At 41.1% G+C, this 15,600-nt stretch overlaps 1 non-coding gene across 1 annotated transcript; it reads left to right on the top strand.

The window, feature by feature from the left end:
* The first annotated feature begins 5,658 nt into the window (after positions 1-5,658).
* LOC121132934 lies at positions 5,659-5,814 on the top strand. Its single transcript, XR_005869657.1, has one exon. It is a non-coding gene; the product is annotated as a U1 spliceosomal RNA (small nuclear RNA).
* Positions 5,815-15,600: the final 9,786 nt, after the last annotated feature.

The raw sequence follows: 15,600 nt of genomic DNA, 5'->3' as shown, positions 1-15,600 counted from the left end.
GTTTAAAGATTTTTTTTCATTCACTTATCTGCACATTTTTGTCTGCAACATAGAATTATTCCATTTGAAAACAAACTAGATTTGGATTACTGCACTTTGTGCCATTCTGACTTGAAATCAACTCATATGAAAAATAAGCTATTATGGTTTTCTCTGTTTATTATTTCAGCTGCTTTTTTATTAAAATCCCTCCTTTCCCTCCCTCCTGCCTCTCTTCTCTCTCTCCCACTGCTCCTGTTCCTAGAGGCCTCTCTCTCTCTCTCTCTCTCTCTCTCTCTCTCTCTCTCTCTCTCTCTCTCTCTCTCTCTCTCTCTCTCTCTCTCTCTCTCTCTCTCTCTGTCTGTCTCTCTGAGACAAAGGCTCACTGTGTAGCTCTGGCCGGACTGGAACTTGATCTGTAGACCAGGTTTTCCTGACTCGGTGCAGGTGCAGTATTTCCAGGGAGGAAGGCTTTCCAGAGAAGCCTTGGTTAAGAAGCGTTTGCATGGTTATTTTCATCCTATTTTTCCAGCACCTTCTTTACATTTCTCAGCTATGGGAGGGACAGTGCCTCCTCCGTGAACTTGACTTGGCTTTCCAATTCTCACTATTTGGACATTTCCTACAATTCCTTCAGGCTACTTCCTCACCTAACAGACCCACAATACATCATGGTTTGCCACATGCTATTATCTCCCTAGTCTCCCTGTGACAAGCTTTCTGTCACACCGGTTTCACATGTGCAGACACCCACCATGAAGAGCAGACTATGTTTGTCTTCTCTTAGTATATCCTGTATAGACATTGTTTGGGGGTCAATCCTCCCTCACCTTAACCAAAATTACGATTTATTTCATTAAAAGCTTGATTCCTGTGGATTCAGTAACACATTACTGAATTCAAATCAAAAATACCTTTCCTGAGAAGCTATCATGGTGGCTGTCAGAGATGTAACTTTAATTGAATTGAATTTCCCTTGAGAGTAAAACCTTCCATACCCTTACCCAGAGAAGCAAAATGATGTGCCCTTTCTCCCTAGAATAGCCTCGGGATGGCACTGTGGAGGACTAGCGGATTGGGTGACTAACATTCGTAGGACTAGAGTGTCTTGGGGAAGGATGTAATTTTAAACGGATTTTAGTCTCATTAACTTCATTTGACAGACACACAGCTATGTGCACACGGAGCGTCTGTCATGAGAGTCTTCTGCTTTCTCAGAAGTGGAACTAGTTTTGATGACTAATGTTGGGGGTGTCCTCTACATTTCCAGCTCTTAGCTAAGCACTTTTATAGGGGGTCAACCCATCAGACTCATTTAATCCCTTTGCCTCTGCCTTCTCTACCTAACCCTGAGTTTGAACCTCTTTAAGGTAGGCTCTCCTGTTGTACAAATGTTTATCTGAAGATCCCCAGAGACTAAGCTACTTGGAATCAAATCTACCCAGCATGCTTGAGGCTTGGGTGTGCAAAATCTTCCCAACCACTTCATCTGCACAGAGACTTGGATCTTTGTACTTCCCTCTCTCTCATCAGTGACTGTCCAATTCAAGATCTACCGGGAATCCCATGATACTAAGTACTGCTGCAAACTTGAGATCAGGTATCTTGCCTTTTGAAAACTTGTCTTTTTTCCCCATTACTAAGTGAAATAAGGTAACACAGGCCATGAAATAAAATTTGGACTAATGAGAAGCTATTTGGTGAACGGAAATCCATCTTGATACCTCTTAAATTATGTCTCTAAAACCCCAATGTCCATATCCTCATCTATGACTAAGAGCGACCTTTATAGAGAATATCGGCTTCTTTGCTCTCTGCCCCTGCAGCTGTTGACAGCCATTTCAAATGAGGAGGAAAAAGAAAAAGCACCGTGCCTGCTGTGTCATGGAAGTGAGTCACAGGGCTGATGAAGAACGAATCTGCGTGCAAATGGCCATTATATTTAGAATAATCTATCTCCCGTCATAGAGAATGTGTGGACAGAAATGTTATTACAGAAATCACATTCTTTAATGTATGGTCAGAATTGTGCAAAGCAGAGCATTTTAGCAAGATTATAAGAGAAGACTATATCAGAGATGAAATGATATTTTAAATGTGATTGAGCATCCTGCAATTGACTTTCATGTTGGGAATTTTCTGCATATTGCACATAAGTATATGCCCATTTAGGGGAAGTAATTTATTTGTATTTCTCATCATTCCCTGTAGTTTTTATTTTGTTTTACATTTATCTTAAGTACTTATGATTATTCTTTAAATTCACTTGGAATGCATTTAGAAAAAAAGTCTTCTGCCCTATGACATCATCGATTTGAGAGATTTTTATAAAGCACTGCTAACTAGAGATGATTGGTAATGTTGAAATATTAATCACATTATCCAAAGTGACAGGTTTATTCAGGCAGGCTGAACATTCCAAGAATGACTAAGATCTGTGTACTTATTATACGATAACATAACTGAATAATTGGATCCTCAGTGGGCACTGCAGCCAGGGAAAATATTTCTTTTAAATTCTGGAACAGTCTTCATAGTTGGATGCTTTTCTTATTTATGATAGGATATCAACATGCATTAATTAAATCATCCTATTATCTCAGTGTGCTCATGATGTTTGCATAATTAATAAAATGATAAAAATGGAAAAATATCAAGTGGATTAGATTGACCAAATGATATGTAAAGTCATTATTCATGACAACATCTAACTTATTTGTCATGTACTCTTTTCTTCCTTCTGAGTTTTGAAAATTGATTCACTTTCAAAATATCTTTCATCAGTAGAACACACCATATACATTTCTATTTTAATGATTCTTTTTTAGTTTCTAAAAATTAGCTTGGTTTTTATTTTATGGGTGTGCTGGCTGCATGCATGTCTGTGCGCCATGTGTGTGGTGCTTCCAGAGGCAGGGAAGGACACTGGATTCTCTGGATTTGGATAACAGATGGTTGTGACCCTCCATGTGGGTGCTAGGACTTGAACCCTGATCCTCTGGAAGAACAAGCACTGCTCTCAACTTCTGAGCCATCTCTTTGATCCCAAATATGTCTTACAATGTCTAAACTAGTTTTAAAAACCCAGACTGCAAGAACAGTCTTTATTTAAAGGCATTTGAGAGCACTGTCGAGGTGTGGCCAGAACCGTCATCAATGGGTATAAGCTGACTTTCTTTAGATGTGTGCCTTCTGAATTCAGAGAGCCCAGGAGGGAGGCGATAATGGAGGCTAGAAACCAGCAGCTTCAATGACAGCATGTGTTGATCAGTCATTCATTCATTCACTCATTGAAGAGACAATTTATACATGAGATCCTGCATTCTGTTAAGCATGGGAGATCCATCCTTGAAGAAGGCAGATGCAGACCTTTCTCTCACGGAGTCCAGAATAGAATGAAGCAGAAATAATAGAGTATAAGCAACTTTATAGAACCTTTTCTACACCATACCCATTAATGAGTAGATACCAGATTCATTTACATTGTTGCAATTTTCCTTGTTGGTCTTCATGATGCTGTGTGATTCCATTTACACACACACACACACACATACACACACACACACACACTGACAGGTGCTGCAGGCAGGGTACTGGTAACTCTAGGTCAGGGAGTACAGAACATCAGCTATGCTTCCCGACAGTCTCCTGCATTTTGCTGTGGCTGTAGAAAATTGACTGTCTTGGCAATCAATGTTTCTTAGAGGGCTTCGTGCAGAAAAAGGTCATGGTTAGACTAGTCTTGTGGTAGATCTTACTAACATCTTTAATTACAATGGAATAGGTTAGTGTTTGTTTTTTTCTAATGTTAAATTACAGTTAAAAGCACAAAGAAAGTTGACCAAAAATTATCTTCCAGAAAAAAAAAAAAGCCTAAAGCGTAAACCTGTCTGCACCTCTTGGATAATTAGAAATTAGAATAAGCTTTTTGAAGGCTAATAAAATTGGGTTTCAGAAAAACAACTAGAAATTCTGAGAAGTAAAAAAACAATATTTTGAATTGGTAACTATTACTAGTTATTTTAGCTTTTAACAAGTAAAATATTTAATGTTTTCCTCATATTCTATACTGTGGTGGGTTTTGGATATGGCTAGAATAAAACAGATAACGATGCTTCCTCTCATAAACTTTGAGTCTGTGCATTCTGAGTCTGGAGGTGACTAGGCATTGAATGTGGGGCCTGATTCACGTGGGGTTAGTATTCCACGACCAATCTTCATTGACCCCTTCCTTTTATCGTGAGGCTGGTCTGAGGGAGCTGTGGAGGCTGCTAGCTCTGAACTCATTCTGTACCACAGGTAGTTCATGAATATGCAATCTTTCTACCTCTGTCTGCTAAGTATCTAAGATTCCAGGCCTGTTTTCCCAAGCCCAGCTAAGATGTACTACCTTCAATGAATTTGTGCTAGGCTATGTAAGCTTTGTGCGTTGAAATGGCCTGCTTGTCTTCCTTTTCCAATCATAAAGTCTTTAGCTACTGGAGTCACTTATTCCCCATTTCTCTGTCTGCATTGCCTCATTCCCTCAGGGATAATGTTCCCATCTGTCCTGGGAGCAAGCCCGATGTGCACGACAAGAACCTCAGTGCCAGCAGCTCGCAGCCCAGTTTCTCTTGCTCTGGCTCCAGTACTGTGAATCTTTTTGTTGTTGTTGTTTTGGTTTTTTTCGAGACAGAGTTTCTCTGTATTGTTTTGGAGGCTGTCCTGGAACTCTATCTGTAGACCAGGCGGCCCTCGAACTCACAGAGATTCTCCTGCCTCTGCCTCCCGAGTGCTGGGATTAAAGGTGTGTGCCACCAAGGCCCAGCCAGTACTGTGAGTCTCATTGACTGTGGTTTTTCACTTTTGCTTCGGTAGTTAGTACCGGAACCTGATGCAGCGGCCCCTCCTGCCAACCCCTACACCAACGTCAGTCTTTCTTTGCTCTCTGCTGGGATGCTGTATGCCACCCCAATACCACAGGAGTGATTGGTGGTTTTGCCAGCAATTGCAGTGCAAATTTCTATCTGTCAGATACTAGCCTTGTCCTTAGGCCTGTCTCGCATTACTTATTTGTTATTTGGACTTTCTGCTGTAAACACATTTTAATTTTGGATCTGCCTTCTATGCTTATATGTCAGCAGGACCGTCGGAAGCAATAGTTATGAATCCAAACTATTGACAGAGGCTGTCTAATAACTTTTACTGCGTGCGCATGTGTTGTTGGTGTAGACATGGTTGGTGTGCCTCTGTGCGGTAGCAAGATATTGGCATTGGGAGTTTTCTCAATTGCCCTCAGTTTACATGGCAAGGCTGAGTTTTTCACATGAATCCAGAGATTGCCAATTTGGCCAGTTTAATTATCTAGCTTGTTCTGGGATTCCTGTGTCTAGGCTTTACAGGCAGATCACCTTGTGCGGTGATATCTTGCTTGAACAAATAAAGCTGTCTGAGGGTCAGAGAATGGAACTTGCTACTAGCAAACCACAGAAGTTTGGAGGTCTGTACAGACAGACAGGAAGTGAGGTAGCTGGGCGGAAACAGGACATAGGCTGGGACTGGCTCGCTTGTCTGCTGAGATGCTAAGCAGGTAAGGCGTGGCAGTGGTTGGTTTGCTCCTTATCTCTGATCTCTCAGCAATTTCCCTCTATATATGACTCCAGGTTTTTATTGCTTAGACCAACTAAGAACTCATTTTGCATACTGACTTGGCAGGGGAGATACCATGATCACGAAGGCGGTTTTCCCAGGGCGAGGCTTATCCATCGCACTTCGAGGTGCTGCCATTTCCTCAAGTGAGGGAAACTCGACTGCATAATTTGTGGTAGTGCGGGACTGCATTTGAACTCTCCCCTGAGGTGGTCGGGAGATTCCTTTTTACAACCATGTCCACTTGGGATTCTGTGGGTGCTAAGGCTCTGAATGCCTATACTCACGCTTGCATGGTACACACCTTGTGCAATAAGCCTCTCGCCAGCCTCGTGATAACTTAAACCACTTTTTGTAGTCCAGATTTTCTTAATTTCAAGTACTTAAACTGCATTTATACACTATTAACTTTATATAGTACCAACGGGCATGAGAGATGTTTGTATGTTTGAGAGTCTAAGAAAGGGGAAATCTCTTTTGGGGGAACTGGACGGGGGGGGGGTGCCACTGAACATGAGAAGAATAGACAAGACAATGAGATTCTGGACGCCATGGGAAAAGAAGTGACGTGTTCTGGACTTAAATGAATGGAAACAATGACAAATGAGGACGGGGAAGACTCTCCAGCCTGAGGAGAAAGTTAGGAATGGCAGTGGAAGGGGAGATGGAATAACAAGTCTTAGGGTGTGGCACACTAGGGAGACTTTACATTGGCTGTTGTGTGTTAGCTATGGAGAAAAGGTTCATTTGCTCGGGTTTTCAGAGGTTTCAGCCCCTTTTGCTTCTGGCCTGTGGTCAAACTGAAGTGCTCACTCACTTCTGGTATATAGGGAACAGAAAGACACACAGGTCAATGACACGATCCCATTTTCTCAAAACAGGCCCCACCTCTTAGTCTACACTCATCAACGTATTCACACATGGATACCCTTAGCTCCTCATGGTGAGATCTCCTCTCAAAACTGTTACCACCTGCATGCCAGGCTGTCAACACACAAGCCCTTTTGAAGGACATTTTTCCAATCCAAGGCCCTCTAGAAGTCTTTTGGAAAATTGAGTTGATCAAAATAAAGCCAATCTATATGAGGACCTAAAAACCATGCAGACATTTTATTTATCACACAGAGACAGTGTGAGGTTGACATTGCTGGTGGTGTGGAAAAATGAATCAATTGGTGATAGATGGAGTATGGGTTTAATTCTTTATACATGACTGTATTCAAACCTCATGTCCACCTCAGCGTTCATTGTGAACAAAATGAGGAAAAGGTGTCAAGGAATAACAACAGCAAAACTATTAAATTATGTTCAGGCATTAAAAATCCATTAGTTATTTCTATTTTTGGCATGCCAGAGAGGTTTTTTTTTTAAATCCTCTTGGCAAAAAACAAAAACAAAACAAAAAACTAGCTGCCTTCTGCATTTTGTTCCCACAATTCTTCAGTGTTTGATGACAACATTTCACATGAGAAAGAATAACAGGATGCACAATCAGACATTTTCATAAAATTCTTCAATATTCTCCAACCAACCTCTTTAATATCAGAGACCTTATTATTATACAGCGATACTCTTCCTGCTTGAGGAACAGATAATTTCTTAACCGTATTCAAGAAACAGGACTGAATCTATTGGATTTTTTTGAGTCTGACATGTCTCTTGCAGCTCTATAAGGTCAAATATTATTGGCTTGATTTGTGTGACTCAGATGTTAGAGGGTAGTATAAAAACTGATCATAATTTCATTGAAACTTATGACAAGGAAGGAAGGAAAAGGGGAATTGTCAATTAAGATTTGAAGAACATCTTTGTTTATGGTCGCTCATCTTTTAAAAGGTTATTTTGTTTTATTTTTAAAGTTAGAGAACATTAACCACCTGTGTTTCCTTTAAAATAATGAAATTAGGGCTTTGAAGGAAATAATGTTAATGTTTCTACATGTACTGAAGTAAAAACTTTCACTCTCTCTGGAGAAAGGTGAAGGAAACTAATTCCTACTGGCCAGCACGCCACCCTTTGTGATGCGGTGGTGACCAATAGGTTCTCTCCAGTGATCAGAACATATTTCACATCATGGCTGCTCTCTCACATTCCCAAATGACCAAGGTCAAATGTTTGTGCAAGCATCCAACAAGAGCCACATTTCCACATTAGAATATTAATATGTAAAACCCATGAGAGGCACTGAAATGGCTTGCTCTGGGAAGAAAATTAAATATGTAAAATCTCTTCTGGGAACAGAACAGGAAAAAAAAGCAATAACTAAAAGACAGGCTTTCTGAATAGATATCAGAAGAAACAAATCTCCTTTGCAAATTAATACAACCCGGCAGTTTATGCATTGTAGTCTCTTTGGAGATATGGCAAAGTAAGTTGAGCAGCAGCTGTGCCTAAGATGGACAAGAGTTCTTCTTTTGAATATCCTATTGGTAGTAGGGGAGAAGAAAATAAATACAATGTTAAGGTTGGTCAGATGAACTCCTTTTATAGGAATACTGTAGGGGAAAGATTTGTACAGCCACTCAACTCCAAGGCTACTTAATGAACTTTGGAGTTTATTTCAGGGTGTCTGTTTTGGTGGTAAAATATTTTTTTAAGGGCTAAGTGATGATTTTCTAAATCATCACTCTTGTAAGATGGATAGGAAAATTTAAGAGTGAGGAAAATTGTGACATGACACATCTTATATTCCTTACTATTCTCCAAGCTTCATCATAGATCACCATTTCCTTCCAGTTCTCCCAATAGTGATTTATACATATTAGATGTCCAGCTTCTCTTGTTTAAAGAATGAATCTTAATGATGACATGAAATACTCTTTTTTTAAAATTTATTTATTCATTATGTATACAGTTTTCTGTCTGCATGCCAGAAGAGAGCATCAGATCTCATTATAGATGGTTGTGAACTACCATGTGGTTGCTGGGAATTGAACTCAGGACCTCTGGAAGAGCAGCCAGTGCTCTTAACCTCTGTGCCATCTCTCCAGCCCAACATGAAATATTCTTAATAAAGTTCTTATCTAGCCGGGCGTTGGTGGCGCACGCCTTTAATCCCAGCACTCGGGAGGCAGAGGCAGTCGGATCACTGTGAGTTCGAGACCAGCCTGGTCTGCCGAGCGAGTTCCAGGACAGCCTCCAAAGCCACAGAGAAACCCTGTCTCGAAAAACCAAAAAAAAAAAAAAAAGTTCTTATCTATAAAACAACATGGTCAGTGTTTAGTATATTTTTATGAGAATGATCCTGTACTGAAAATGCTCAATATTTTTCTAAAATTCTCATTATAAAAATAGCATAGGGAACCATATTTTATCAGGAGAGAGAGAGAGATTGAACATTATTCTATTTTAGTGTCAACATTTGTTTTCCCAACCTGCTGCAAAGCAATGGATGTAGCAACTCCTAGTTAAAGCGAAACAGTAGGTGTGTGCTGGTGTTTTACATCCTAACACAGCATCTGACCCCATGGGATGGGGATCTCAAATGCATCCAGTGTGTTATCTGTATCCATGATGCTTCCTGTCTAATGGAGACTGGCAGTTAGCCATGGCACATGTAGTCAGTACCACAGTGGTGATATGAGCCAAGAGCTCTGGTTCAGTAAGGAAAGACCAGTGCAGTAATGGAAAGAAGAGGCGGCAGGAACGCCAGGCCACTCCGACTCTAATGAAAGAACAGCGTCTCGTGTGAGCTGGAGGCCAACACACACACAAAATCTGCAGACCGCTACTGTCATTAATTCTCACCGAAGAAAGCATATCAAGGTACTTCTCCCATAGTACTTCATGTTTACCACACTGAATTCACCATGCTCGTGCTGATGTGAAAGCATGAACTACGTTTAGTACTACTGCATTCAGTAATAGAAACATAGTCCCCATTTCACCATAGTGTTGCTCACTGCTTTTCAGATTCTTGGCCAACTCCACTCTAATAATATATATTTTGATAACAGCTATTAATACAATAATGTATCATACCCTCCAGGGACTAAACTATTCCCACAGCAAGCACAGAGATATCACCAGGAATGAGAGGTCTCCTGTGACCTGATTTGACATGAGAGTTGAATGTAGTTTTGCTCAAGAAACAAGCGTTCCATGTTTCACAGTTCCTTGTCCACTTCTCTTCAGCCTCCAGAGAGAACACACACTGTTCTGCCTTCTTGTAAATGTGCAGTGACCGTTCTACAGGCAGCTTTGGCTATTTTTTGTTGTTGTTGGTTTTTTGTTTTGTTTTTGTTTTTGTTTTTTGTTGTTTTGCTACTGCCTTCTTAAATTCTCCACCAATGTAACAGCAACCTTCAGGCATCCTTGCTAAAGTATTTGACAGCTCTAGACTGGTCTGTATGTCAGGTGTTTGGAGTTAACCAAGGAAGAAGGAAGAAGATATAGATCCACAAAGAGGAGTGATATACGACAGGCTACCTTGACCAAGGTCACTTGAGAAAAACCCTTTTATAGCAAGAGTCTGTGCTACAGATCTGGAAGATACCTTCCAAAATAGAAGGTGAACAAGGGCACTCTCTGGAGGGGATAGGGGCTGCTGTCCTGTTTCTTTTTGTTTGTTTGCTTTAGTTTATTGTTTCTTGTGTTTTTGTTTGTTTTGTTTTTGGTCAGTTCAACAGAAGCTGGGTAGGTGGAACTCGACTGAGACATTTCCTCCATCGGACAGGCTGTATGGCCCGTAGACAAGTCTGTAGAGCACTTTCTTGAGTACCGATTCATGTGAGAGGGTCCAGCTCACTGTGGACGGTACCAGTGCCGGCAGAAGACCCTGAGTAATCCACAGGCGACTAGCCTGTGAGTAGCACCCTCCACGGCCTTTGCCTCCAGGTTCCTGCCTGAGTTCCAGCATGGCTTCTGTCAGGGACAGACTAAAAGCTGTAAGATGAAACAAACCCTTTCTCACAAGTTGCTTTTGGTCGTGGCAGCAATAGAATCCCTAACTAAGACAGGTGCGAATGTGTCTAGATGATGTTTCTCAGAGGCACCATGGACAACTTCTAGGTCAGGGAGTTCCAAAGGACAAGCCATTGGACTCTGCAAGCCACAAGGCTGAACTTAACAGCCAACAGCTTCTGGGTGGAGCTTCTCAGAGAATGACACATGAGGACCTTGGATGTTGTGGTCTCCTTGTTTGGGCTGTGTGTTTTTATTGCAGTAAAAATATATCTCACCTGGAATCTATCCACCAAACCCTATGTGTGGGGTATAACTGAAGACACGTTGCTGGGCAACAGAACGGTAGAATCTTCCATAATTGGGAATTTACTCTAACTAAGCACTGCATTGGGCACAGTAAATCAGTAACCATAGAATTAATACACATTACAAAGGGGATTTACTAAATTAGCTAGCTTATAGGAAATGTGTTGGGTTGTAGTAGAATATTATTTTAAGGTGTGTGACTTTTGTTTATGCTGCATTTGTTTAACTCTGTGAAGCTGTGATGCTTTGCCTGTCTAAAACACCTGATGGTCCCAATGAAGAGCTGAATGGCCAATAGTGAGGCAGGAGCAAGGAGAGGCGGGGCTGGCAGACAGAGAGGATAAATAGGAAAAATGAGGAGGAGCAAGATAGAACAAGGAGAAGAGGACATGGGGGCCAGCCACAGAGTAAGAAGGAAAGTTAGATATACAGAAGAGAAAGATAGAAACCCAGAGGCAAAAGGTAGGTGGAATAATTTAAGTTACGAAAAGCTGGCTAGCAACAAGCCAAGCTAAGGCCAGGCATTCATAAGTTATAGTAAGCCTCCATGAGAGAATTATTTGGGAGCTGCGTAGTGGGTTCCCCCAAAAGCCAAAAGAACAAAAACATCACACATAACCCTTGGTTGTCCAACAAGGGCTATTTTTACTTTGGATGGCCTCAGCCTACAAGGCTAGATGCTTCAGCAGTTTCTACTGGACTGATGGCTTGGAGGGGTCCTAGAGTTGTGGATTTTCACTCCATTCTGGAAAGCTGAACAATCTATGTCCTATTGCATAGACTTTGATGGGGTCAAAGAGCTTATTCACATCATAGACAACTTTGATGGAGATGCTTTAACTCTACATGGTTAGGTTTATTTTAAATCTCAACTCCCTAATCTGTCCTATGTTCTAATTGATTGTCCTTATGCTCACATTATACTGGCTTTCAGCCACCAAGAGGCATAGCTGGCAGCTGTAGTTCCTTTCGTTACAAACTGTCTAACTCCCTTCCACTAGGTGGTGACGTATCTTATTACAAAGAGGTTGCTTTGTATGGCAGCATCCCCCCAACTCCCCGCCATTCATGTCTGCCATCTGTCTAGGTTTCTATAATAACACTTCATGAAAGGGGCATTGAATTTTGCTAAATGCTCAATTTTATCTGTTTTTATTCTTTTGAGATAATCATATGGGCTTTAAAAATCTTTATTAATGTAGTATGTCACCTCAATTGGTTTTCATTTGCCAAATCATTTCATCCCAGGGATGTAGCACTTGCCTTGCATGCCTGAGAACTTTCTGTTTTCGGGTATCTTCCTTGCCTTTCTTTCTTGGTGTTGTCATTTCATTATAGAGCTTATTCACATCCTAGGTTAGAGTTATTCTAAGGCATTTGATTTGTTTATTTGTTTGTTTTATGTATCTGATATTCTAATTAAACTGTGTTTTAATTTTTGGAAAATTTCAAATATGCAAACTGTATATCCATGTAAGATTCCCTCCACCAACACCGAGATGTCAACTGGTGTTGAAATTGTTCAGGTCTGGTTGAAGTGATCATCTTGTATTGAGATTCCATGGGTGTAGTTGCCTGTTATAAGCAGAAGACATGGTCTCAGACGTCTATACCTGTGAGGGGTTGTATTGCAGACACATCAATTAGGGATGGTACTCCATGACCAGTTGCTCTCTACAGTTTGACCAGTTTGTGATGGTCTCCGTCTGCTGGAAAAGGGGCTCTTTTGATGAGGGGTGAGATCTCCACTTATTTCTGGGTATAAGGATATCCATTTAGAAGACAGTTTGTAATTACAATGGTATATCATGTGAGACATAGGTGATAGAAAATTGTAGACATCTAGAAGAAGCATTAGGGCCCCAAGGCATGACTGATGCTTGTGGCCAAGATGATAAAAAGGGCAATGCAAAGAGAGCAGAGAAAACTTGAGGGGATTCTCTGGAGCAAAGGACCCAGAAAGTGTGCCTTACAATGTGTGCTTGCTAGATTTCTCATTGTCGTGACCAGCTACTTGACTGGAACAACTTTACGGCAGAGGAAAGAGGTGTTTGGGCTCACTGCTTCATATACTCAGTCCATGATTGCTTGGTCCTGTATGTCTGGGCAGAACTCAGAGGAATCACGTGTAGAGGTTCTTCATCTCATGGATGAGGAGAAGAGAAGGGATCATACAGAACAGGGGTAGGGCAACACGCAGCTTCAGGGACTGGCACAGTTACCTGCTCCCTCAAACTAGCCTCCATCTGCCACTTACTGCCACCTTCTAATGATGCCATCATATTATGAATCTGCCAAGGGATTTAGCTTATTGCTTAGGTAGCAGCCCTCACATCAGATCAAATCTGGAAACACCATGACAGACTAAAATTAATGACTGGTGGTGATTTTCAACCTGACTAAATTTGCACACATCTAGGATACCTGTGTGTGTGTGTGTCTGTCACAGATAATAGGACTGACACAAATGGGGTTGTGATGGTTGGAGGTGGAGCAACTTTGACTCTTTGTCCTCTGGAGTGTATCTGTCAAGGCTGCTACCATCTGTGACTTCACACTCCACCTTCTTCTGTCTTTAATGTGGACACACGACCAGAAACATTCCAGAGAATGTCCAGGTTTTCATGTCTGACTGCAGCTGCTCAGGCATCCGGTTTCTTGGCCTGAGCAGCTACTAGACACTCTTTGTCTCTGACATACTGATGACTACCCCAGCCCCGTCAAGTAAACCAATCAATAAATCCTCTTTTAAAATATATGAAAGTGTCTGTATGTATATATAAGCACATTGTTGATCTGTTACTTTAAGGAACCCAACCAATACAGATAGTGTACCTAGAGTGGTTCTACAGAAAGTGAAGTGTGAAGATGAATTTCTTTAATGGACTTGGTGTCTCCTGGAGCCAGCTCTCTAATTTGACTCCACCTGAAGTTGCTAAAGACTCTCTGGGTAATACAGGGAGTGTTGATAATCCATAATATGAACTGTTAAAAAATACACAAGACAAATGCAATTAAGACTCCTCTTCCACCACCTGTGAGAGGCAATGACTTTATGCTTGATTGCTTTTGACCATTTCTGTAAAACTTATGAGTATAATGATGGTGGCCGATTTCTCCTGGCATCTCTGGACCAAGAGACACAGGAAAAGAATGAGCTACACGATGCTGTTTGCCAGCTTTGGGTGCATATACGCAATTAAATGTGCTTTCTGACAGTCTTTTCTCCTGCAGCTGTAGAACTGAAGTTGACAAAAACCAAACAATCATACATCCTCATGATGTTATTGAATGACTTGTAGACATTTACAGTTTAGTCTTAGAGTGTGTATATGGTTAAAACTGAAGGCACTTGTTGGTGAAAAATGGAACCCTGTAACTTTACATGATAGAGATGTGTGGGATAGTCCTACTGAGATGAAGGACATTAAACTCTGAGATTCTGATGAAACTATTTTTGCTTGCTAAAGCATTCTCCCCACCTTTAATGGATGCTATATTCCCACCCCCCCAGTCCCTGACAAATCCTAACTTCTCCTTGCTCTGCTCCTTCTCTTCCCCTGTCTTAGTCTTGTTTTCCTTGTTAATCTGACATACCTAAAGTGGCTCAGTCTAGTACCCATCAGTGAGATAACAGCCTTCTCCACTCCTTTCATTACGCCAGTGAGATATTTTGAGAAATTAGTCATAAAATAAATTAATAAATATATTGTGAAGTGAGAATTTTATAGTCATCTAATTTAATCAAAACATGATTCATCTTTTTGCATGTGTATAGTATGTGTATGGGCATGCGTGTACGTGTGTGTAGGTCAGATGTCATTATTTCTTAGGCTCCATCCACTGGGTTTTTGTTGTTGTTGTGAAGTCTCTTACTGGCCTGGAACTCACCAATTGGAACTATGCTGGACTACGAATAAAAGTAATTGCCACCATGCTGCCTTTTGATAGGTTTTTTTTGTGGGGGGGGTGGGTGGGGGAGCTGAACTCATGTCCTCATGCTTATATAGAAGCACTTTACCAATTTGTCTGTCTCCCAAGCTCCCTAAGTGAAACTTACATTAAACTCAGCACTTTGATAGTGGGTCATCAATGGTACATAGAAGATATAAAAGACAGTTAAAAGGGGAAAACTTGGTTTTTACAGTCATCCCTCTCAGATCACACAGGGATGACTTTCAGGTATCATGCTCTTCTGCTCTCTTGCTATCTTGTCACTGGTGACAGTGTTTGCTGTGATCCCTCAGGTTAAAGTTGACTCTCCCTGACGCTGGATTCGAAATGTGTTGAGTTCACTGTTCCCTTCTCCTAGAAAGACTGTGGTGTTTGTGAGCAGTGTGGTCTTTCTTTTTATGTCTCTATAGTGTTGGCCAGCTTGAAAGTCTCACGTCAGACCATAATGAGTATAGTCAATTGGAGGAAAGAAAAGGCATTTGAGAATGGTTATTTCTTCCCACCTAATGTATAGGTTCTGCCCAAGTGTTCCTTCTGTTATTTTTAAGTGAAGACTGAAATTGTTTCCTCATTGAACAAGCCATGGAGAATGAATAGAGCCAGGCCAGGGTCAGCCTGGTCCTCAAAGACCTCCTACTTTATTTGATTAACTTCAGCCCGAAGATACATTATATAGCTATGTGACATTTGAAAGTCACTTTGAGAAAGCTCAGTACGTGGTGACCTAGAAATCTTTAGCCTTTGTCAGATAGGTGTAATTGCAGCAATGTAAATCCTCTGCTTGGCCAACACTCGCCGGACCAAAATAGCCATTGTGTCGTCCTCTGC

This window comes from Mesocricetus auratus, unplaced genomic scaffold (assembly GCF_017639785.1).
Source record: "Mesocricetus auratus isolate SY011 unplaced genomic scaffold, BCM_Maur_2.0 Super-Scaffold_100018, whole genome shotgun sequence".
Lineage (NCBI taxonomy): Eukaryota > Metazoa > Chordata > Mammalia > Rodentia > Cricetidae > Mesocricetus > Mesocricetus auratus.
The sequence above is the reverse complement of the archived record's forward strand: the minus strand, read 5'-3'. Positions and strand labels throughout refer to the sequence as shown.